Genomic DNA, 9,869 nt, shown 5'->3' on the forward strand with positions numbered 1-9,869 from the left:
GTAGTAAATATATAAAGTCTATGAAGTAATAAATTTTCATATAAGTATTAAATGTATAAAGTCTATGAAGTAATAAATTTTCATATAAGTATTAATTGTATAAAGTCTATGAAGTAATAAATTTTCATATAAGTATTAATTGTATAAAGTCTATGAAGTAATAAATTTTCATATAAGTATTAATTGTATAAAGTCTATGAAGTAATAAATTTTCATATAAGTACTAAATGTATAAAGTCTATGAAGTAATAAATTTTCATATAAGTAGTAAATATATAAAGTCTATGAAGTAATAAATTTTCATATAAGTATTAATTGTATAAAGTCTATGAAGTAATAAATTTTCATATAAGTATTAATTGTATAAAGTCTATGAAGTAATAAATTTTCATATAAGTACTAAATGTATAAAGTCTATGAAGTAATAAATTTTCATATAAGTAGTAAATATATAAAGTCTATGAAGTAATAAATTTTCATATAAGTATTAAATGTATAAAGTCTATGAAGTAAAATATAAAGTCTATGAAGTAATAAATTTTTATATAAGTATAAAAAATATAAAGTCTATGAAGTAATGAATTTTCATATAAGTATTAAATGTATAAAGTCTATGAAGTAATAAATTTTCATATAAGTATTAATTGTATAAAGTCTATGAAGTAATAAATTTTCATATAAGTATTAATTGTATAAAGTCTATGAAGTAATAAATTTTCATATAAGTATTAATTGTATAAAGTCTATGAAGTAATAAATTTTCATATAAGTATTAATTGTATAAAGTCTATGAAGTAATAAATTTTCATATAAGTATTAATTGTATAAAGTCTATGAAGTAATAAATTTTCATATAAGTATTAATTGTATAAAGTCTATGAAGTAATAAATTTTCATATAAGTATTAATTGTATAAAGTCTATGAAGTAATAAATTTTCATATAAGTATTAATTGTATAAAGTCTATGAAGTAATAAATTTTCATATAAGTATTAATTGTATAAAGTCTATGAAGTAATAAATTTTCATATAAGTATTAATTGTATAAAGTCTATGAAGTAATAAATTTTCATATAAGTATTAATTGTATAAAGTCTATGAAGTAATAAATTTTCATATAAGTATTAATTGTATAAAGTCTATGAAGTAATGAATTTTCATATAAGTATTAAATGTATAAAGTCTATGAAGTAATAAATTTTCATATAAGTATTAATTGTATAAAGTCTATGAAGTAATAAATTTTCATATAAGTATTAATTGTATAAAGTCTATGAAGTAATAAATTTTCATATAAGTATTAATTGTATAAAGTCTATGAAGTAATAAATTTTCATATAAGTACTAAATGTATAAAGTCTATGAAGTAATAAATTTTCATATAAGTATTAATTGTATAAAGTCTATGAAGTAATAAATTTTCATATAAGTATTAATTGTATAAAGTCTATGAAGTAATAAATTTTCATATAAGTATTAATTGTATAAAGTCTATGAAGTAATAAATTTTCATATAAGTACTAAATGTATAAAGTCTATGAAGTAATAAATTTTCATATAAGTAGTAAATATATAAAGTCTATGAAGTAATAAATTTTCATATAAGTATTAATTGTATAAAGTCTATGAAGTAATAAATTTTCATATAAGTATTAATTGTATAAAGTCTATGAAGTAATAAATTTTCATATAAGTATTAATTGTATAAAGTCTATGAAGTAATAAATTTTCATATAAGTACTAAATGTATAAAGTCTATGAAGTAATAAATTTTCATATAAGTAGTAAATATATAAAGTCTATGAAGTAATAAATTTTCATATAAGTATTAAATGTATAAAGTCTATGAAGTAATGAATTTTCATATAAGTATTAATTGTATAAAGTCTATGAAGTAATAAATTTTCATATAAGTATTAATTGTATAAAGTCTATGAAGTAATAAATTTTCATATAACTATTAATTGTATAAAGTCTATGAAGTAATAAATTTTCATATAAGTATTAATTGTATAAAGTCTATGAAGTAATAAATTTTCATATAAGTATTAAATGTATAAAGTCTATGAAGTAATAAATTTTCATATAAGTATTAATTGTATAAAGTCTATGAAGTAATAAATTTTCATATAAGTATTAATTGTATAAAGTCTATGAAGTAATAAATTTTCATATAAGTAGTAAATATATAAAGTCTATGAAGTAATAAATTTTCATATAAGTATTAAATGTATAAAGTCTATGAAGTAATAAATTTTCATATAAGTATTAATTGTATAAAGTCTATGAAGTAATAAATTTTCATATAAGTATTAATTGTATAAAGTCTATGAAGTAATAAATTTTCATATAAGTATTAATTGTATAAAGTCTATGAAGTAATAAATTTTCATATAAGTACTAAATGTATAAAGTCTATGAAGTAATAAATTTTCATATAAGTAGTAAATATATAAAGTCTATGAAGTAATAAATTTTCATATAAGTATTAATTGTATAAAGTCTATGAAGTAATAAATTTTCATATAAGTATTAATTGTATAAAGTCTATGAAGTAATAAATTTTCATATAAGTACTAAATGTATAAAGTCTATGAAGTAATAAATTTTCATATAAGTAGTAAATATATAAAGTCTATGAAGTAATAAATTTTCATATAAGTATTAAATGTATAAAGTCTATGAAGTAAAATATAAAGTCTATGAAGTAATAAATTTTTATATAAGTATAAAAAATATAAAGTCTATGAAGTAATGAATTTTCATATAAGTATTAAATGTATAAAGTCTATGAAGTAATAAATTTTCATATAAGTATTAATTGTATAAAGTCTATGAAGTAATAAATTTTCATATAAGTATTAATTGTATAAAGTCTATGAAGTAATAAATTTTCATATAAGTATTAATTGTATAAAGTCTATGAAGTAATAAATTTTCATATAAGTATTAATTGTATAAAGTCTATGAAGTAATAAATTTTCATATAAGTATTAATTGTATAAAGTCTATGAAGTAATAAATTTTCATATAAGTATTAATTGTATAAAGTCTATGAAGTAATAAATTTTCATATAAGTATTAATTGTATAAAGTCTATGAAGTAATAAATTTTCATATAAGTACTAAATGTATAAAGTCTATGAAGTAATAAATTTTCATATAAGTAGTAAATATATAAAGTCTATGAAGTAATAAATTTTCATATAAGTATTAATTGTATAAAGTCTATGAAGTAATAAATTTTCATATAAGTATTAATTGTATAAAGTCTATGAAGTAATAAATTTTCATATAAGTATTAATTGTATAAAGTCTATGAAGTAATAAATTTTCATATAAGTATTAAATGTATAAAGTCTATGAAGTAATAAATTTTCATATAAGTAGTAAATATATAAAGTCTATGAAGTAATAAATTTTCATATAAGTATTAAATGTATAAAGTCTATGAAGTAATGAATTTTCATATAAGTATTAATTGTATAAAGTCTATGAAGTAATAAATTTTCATATAAGTATTAATTGTATAAAGTCTATGAAGTAATAAATTTTCATATAAGTATTAATTGTATAAAGTCTATGAAGTAATAAATTTTCATATAAGTATTAATTGTATAAAGTCTATGAAGTAATAAATTTTCATATAAGTATTAAATGTATAAAGTCTATGAAGTAATAAATTTTCATATAAGTATTAATTGTATAAAGTCTATGAAGTAATAAATTTTCATATAAGTATTAATTGTATAAAGTCTATGAAGTAATAAATTTTCATATAAGTAGTAAATATATAAAGTCTATGAAGTAATAAATTTTCATATAAGTATTAAATGTATAAAGTCTATGAAGTAATAAATTTTCATATAAGTATTAATTGTATAAAGTCTATGAAGTAATAAATTTTCATATAAGTATTAATTGTATAAAGTCTATGAAGTAATAAATTTTCATATAAGTATTAATTGTATAAAGTCTATGAAGTAATAAATTTTCATATAAGTACTAAATGTATAAAGTCTATGAAGTAATAAATTTTCATATAAGTAGTAAATATATAAAGTCTATGAAGTAATAAATTTTCATATAAGTATTAATTGTATAAAGTCTATGAAGTAATAAATTTTCATATAAGTATTAATTGTATAAAGTCTATGAAGTAATAAATTTTCATATAAGTACTAAATGTATAAAGTCTATGAAGTAATAAATTTTCATATAAGTAGTAAATATATAAAGTCTATGAAGTAATAAATTTTCATATAAGTATTAAATGTATAAAGTCTATGAAGTAAAATATAAAGTCTATGAAGTAATAAATTTTTATATAAGTATAAAAAATATAAAGTCTATGAAGTAATGAATTTTCATATAAGTATTAAATGTATAAAGTCTATGAAGTAATAAATTTTCATATAAGTATTAATTGTATAAAGTCTATGAAGTAATAAATTTTCATATAAGTATTAATTGTATAAAGTCTATGAAGTAATAAATTTTCATATAAGTATTAATTGTATAAAGTCTATGAAGTAATAAATTTTCATATAAGTATTAATTGTATAAAGTCTATGAAGTAATAAATTTTCATATAAGTATTAATTGTATAAAGTCTATGAAGTAATAAATTTTCATATAAGTATTAATTGTATAAAGTCTATGAAGTAATAAATTTTCATATAAGTATTAATTGTATAAAGTCTATGAAGTAATAAATTTTCATATAAGTATTAATTGTATAAAGTCTATGAAGTAATAAATTTTCATATAAGTATTAATTGTATAAAGTCTATGAAGTAATAAATTTTCATATAAGTATTAATTGTATAAAGTCTATGAAGTAATAAATTTTCATATAAGTATTAATTGTATAAAGTCTATGAAGTAATAAATTTTCATATAAGTATTAATTGTATAAAGTCTATGAAGTAATAAATTTTCATATAAGTATTAATTGTATAAAGTCTATGAAGTAATGAATTTTCATATAAGTATTAAATGTATAAAGTCTATGAAGTAATAAATTTTCATATAAGTATTAATTGTATAAAGTCTATGAAGTAATAAATTTTCATATAAGTATTAATTGTATAAAGTCTATGAAGTAATAAATTTTCATATAAGTATTAATTGTATAAAGTCTATGAAGTAATAAATTTTCATATAAGTATTAATTGTATAAAGTCTATGAAGTAATAAATTTTCATATAAGTAGTAAATATATAAAGTCTATGAAGTAATAAATTTTCATATGAGTATTAAATGTATAAAGTCTATGAAGTAAAATATAAAGTCTATGAAGTAATAAATTTTTATATAAGTATAAAAAATATAAAGTCTATGAAGTAATGAATTTTCATATAAGTATTAAATGTATAAAGTCTATGAAGTAATAAATTTTCATATAAGTATTAAATGTATAAAGTCTATGAAGTAATAAATTTTCATATAAGTATTAAATATGAAGTCATACAAGTTAAAAATTTAAAAAAAAAATCGATTGTAAAAATACTTTTGATGTTATTAGTTGTATTATGACCATGACGATATTTGAAAATGATATAAATTACCCACGTATATATGAGTTTTTAAATTTTAAATAGGTTAAAAGAATTTTTCCATATATTTTCGGGTTGGTAACGTCAACATGGGAGAGAACATTTATAACAAATTTGCACAAATCTGCTCAAATTGACATATACTGAAATAGTACTTATATGAAAATTTATTGCTTCATAGACTTTATACATTTAGTACTTATATGAAAATTTTTTACTGCTAGGAAATGTATTATACTTTTATATATTTGAATTCCTTATGTTAGTTTATTAGTAAGAAATTGTTTTTAAATACTTATAAGTATGAATATTACTATACTTATATGATTTATGTATTTAGTACTTGTATGAAAATTTTCATACTTGTATGACTTTATTTACTTAGTATTTATATGGAAATATTTTTTACTTTATATGTATTTTTAAGTAAATATGAAAATGAAAGTTGATTTTGTGTGCCTTTTTATTCCTGGTTTTTATACAGTTAGTTTAAATAGAAATAGATTTTGTTTTATACAAAACTCTATATTCTGTACTAACATATTGTATATAATGAGCGTTTTTTATTCCTGGTTTCCTACAGTTAGTTTAAATAGAAATAGATTTTGTTTTATACAAAAACATAAAAAATCTATTATTCTATACTAACATATTGTAGAAATAAATATTAAACAATATTTTAGTTTTATTTGTGAGCTATTCTAATATTTACTCATAAAATATATGTGTAAAAGGATGGTTTTTAAATAAAATAAAATATTAATGTGTTGCACCCGAAAATACTTTTTATCATATATTTATTATTGAAATAAATATAATAGAATTTGAAATTATTAATTTCAAATCAAGAAAAAAATGTATATACTCTTAAAAAAAGGTATATATATTACTATATGCATTGAAATAAAGTAAAATGTATAGAATGATATTATTTGAAAATTTTGCCAATATAAGAAGAAATATCGTTCTTACATAATAATTAAATAATAATATGTATAGAGAACGAAAATTCTTTTCACGATACCAAAACAAAAATTAAAAAAATCCATTACAAAATCACACAATAGAAATGAAATATAATGAAAAAAAATATAATAAAGAAAGAAACATAGAAAAATTGTTGTGTATATTGTAAATGTTTTTATGTTTTGTGTATTTGTGTATAATTTTCAAATAAGAAAATATCATTTTAAACTTTTATATAATATAAAAAATATTATATAAAAAAGAAATATATATTATTCTGGTTGATCCTGCCAGTAGTTATATGCTTGTCTCAAAGATTAAGCCATGCATGTCTAAGTACAAACAAATTAAAAGTGAAACCGCAAAAGGCTCATTATATCAGTTATGGTTCCATAGATCGTTAACAGTTACTTGGATAACTGTGGTAATTCTAGAGCTAATACATGCAAAATAAACACGGACCTTTTGGAACGTGTGCTTTTATTAGGCTAAAACCAAGCGATTATTCGATCGTTATATTGGTTGAACTCTAGATAACTTGCAGATCGTATGGTCTCGTACCGACGACAGATCTTTCAAATGTCTGCCCTATCAACTTTTGATGGTAGTATCTAGGACTACCATGGTTGCAACGGGTAACGGGGAATCAGGGTTCGATTCCGGAGAGGGAGCCTGAGAAACGGCTACCACATCTAAGGAAGGCAGCAGGCGCGTAAATTACCCACTCCCAGTTCGGGGAGGTAGTGACGAAAAATAACAATACAGGACTCATATCCGAGGCCCTGTAATTGGAATGAGTACACTTTAAATCCTTTAACAAGGACCTATTGGAGGGCAAGTCTGGTGCCAGCAGCCGCGGTAATTCCAGCTCCAATAGCGTATATTAAAGTTGTTGCGGTTAAAACGTTCGTAGTTGAATTTGTGCTTCATACGGGTAGTACAACTATAATTGTGGTATGTACATTACCTTATGTATGTAAGCGTATTACCGGTGGAGTTCTTATATATAATTAATACAATGTATTTTTTATATATTCCTCCTATTTAAACCTGCTTCAGTGCTCTTCATCGAGTGTTGTTGTGGGCCGGTACAATTACTTTGAACAAATTAGAGTGCTTAAAGCAGGCTCCAAATGCCTGAATATTTTGTGCATGGAATAATGAAATAAGACCTCTGTTCTACTTTCATTGGTTTTTAGATCAAGAGGTAATGATTAATAGAAGCAGTTTGGGGGCATTAGTATTACGACGCGAGAGGTGAAATTCTTGGACCGTCGTAAGACTAACTTAAGCGAAAGCATTTGCCAAAGATGTTTTCATTAATCAAGAACGAAAGTTAGAGGTTCGAAGGCGATCAGATACCGCCCTAGTTCTAACCATAAACGATGCCAGCTAGCAATTGGGTGTAGCTACTACTATGGCTCTCTCAGTCGCTTCCCGGGAAACCAAAGCTTTTGGGCTCCGGGGGAAGTATGGTTGCAAAGCTGAAACTTAAAGGAATTGACGGAAGGGCACCACCAGGAGTGGAGCCTGCGGCTTAATTTGACTCAACACGGGAAAACTTACCAGGTCCGAACATAAGCGTGTAAGACAGATTGATAGCTCTTTCTCGAATCTATGGGTGGTGGTGCATGGCCGTTCTTAGTTCGTGGAGTGATTTGTCTGGTTAATTCCGATAACGAACGAGACTCAAATATATTAAATAGATGCTTTCAGGATTATGGTGTTGAAGCTTATATAGCCTTCATTCATGCGTTCATCTTGAATGTACAAGTGTTTGAATGTGTTTATATAAGTGGAGTCGTACCTGTTGGTTTGTCCCATTATAAGGACACTAGCTTCTTAAATGGACAAATTGCGTCTAGCAGTAACGAGATTGAGCAATAACAGGTCTGTGATGCCCTTAGATGTCCTGGGCTGCACGCGCGCTACAATGAAAGTATCAACGTGTATTTCCTAGACCGAGAGGTCCGGGTAAACCGCTGAACCACTTTCATGCTTGGGATTGTGAACTGAAACTGTTCACATGAACTTGGAATTCCCAGTAAGTGTGAGTCATTAACTCGCATTGATTACGTCCCTGCCCTTTGTACACACCGCCCGTCGCTACTACCGATTGAATTATTTAGTGAGGTCTCCGGACGTGATCACTGTGACGCCTTGTGTTTCACGGTTGTTTCGCAAAAGTTGACCGAACTTGATTATTTAGAGGAAGTAAAAGTCGTAACAAGGTTTCCGTAGGTGAACCTGCGGAAGGATCATTATTGTGTTCCTATCCGAAAAGAAAAAAAAAATAATTATATAAAAACAAAATAAAAAAAAAGAATAAAAAAGAAAAAAAAGTTTTCTTTTTGTTCTTTTCATTCAAAATGTTTTGAATTATACAATGTTTTGAATGTTTTTCTGTTTTTTTTTTTTTTTTTTAACTCCTTGTAATGCATTATGACAATATATATTATATTGTGAACTTCGCATACATTGTATTTGAACGCAATAAAAAAACCTTTAAACATATAGCTGTACTTATTATTTATATAGAAAATAATATTTAATTGTGATATTTATATAAAATATTATAAATGATAAGTTAACTTGTTCACATTAACGTGTGTAATACCTTTTTTTTATGGTATTTTCTATTTGTGATTAAAACATGTTGAAAAATTTAAAAAAAGAAAACGCACAAATAGAGAAGAAAATAATATATAAAAGGTATTACTGTTTTTGTTGACCTAAGACATGCGCAGCTGCAAATGTTTGGGTTTAAAATTACAATTTATTGAAAGATGTTTTAAACTTATGTATTAAAAATTTATTATTGATTAATTATTAATACTTTCAATAAATTAAAATTCTTTGACTTTGAATTAAAAAAATACAAAAAAATTATCACTCTAAGCGGTGGATCACTCGGCTCATGGGTCGATGAAGAACGCAGCAAACTGTGCGTCATCGTGTGAACTGCAGGACACATGAACATCGACATTTTGAACGCATATTGCGGTCCATGCTGTTATGTACTTTAATTAATTTTAAAGTGCTGCTTGGACTACATATGGTTGAGGGTTGTAAGACTATGCTAAATTAGTTGCTTATTCTTTTAGTCAATTAATAGAATTTAAGCATATGGCATATTATTGGATTGTATTTTTCAATCCATAATATTAATAGCATAAAAAGAAATATAGAAAATATATTCTTGAATACCTCATATTTGAACGAAAATTTATGATAAATGAGAATCTTAGTATTCCCATAAAAGAAAAAATTTTCAACATTATTTAAATTATATTAAATAATACATAAGAGGAATGTCTAGCATAAAATAAATTTTTATTCTAGAAT

At 22.6% G+C, this 9,869-nt stretch overlaps 2 non-coding genes across 2 annotated transcripts; both read left to right on the forward strand.

The window, feature by feature from the left end:
* The first annotated feature begins 6,798 nt into the window (after positions 1-6,798).
* On the forward strand, positions 6,799-8,788 carry LOC138858791 (small subunit ribosomal RNA). Its single transcript, XR_011397822.1, has one exon. It is a non-coding gene; the product is annotated as a small subunit ribosomal RNA (ribosomal RNA).
* Positions 8,789-9,414: 626 nt separating this feature from the next.
* On the forward strand, positions 9,415-9,593 carry LOC138858785 (5.8S ribosomal RNA). The gene has a single exon (XR_011397816.1). It is a non-coding gene; the product is annotated as a 5.8S ribosomal RNA (ribosomal RNA).
* Positions 9,594-9,869: the final 276 nt, after the last annotated feature.

Source organism: Bactrocera oleae, unplaced genomic scaffold (assembly GCF_042242935.1).
Source record: "Bactrocera oleae isolate idBacOlea1 unplaced genomic scaffold, idBacOlea1 ctg00000015.1, whole genome shotgun sequence".
Lineage (NCBI taxonomy): Eukaryota > Metazoa > Arthropoda > Insecta > Diptera > Tephritidae > Bactrocera > Bactrocera oleae.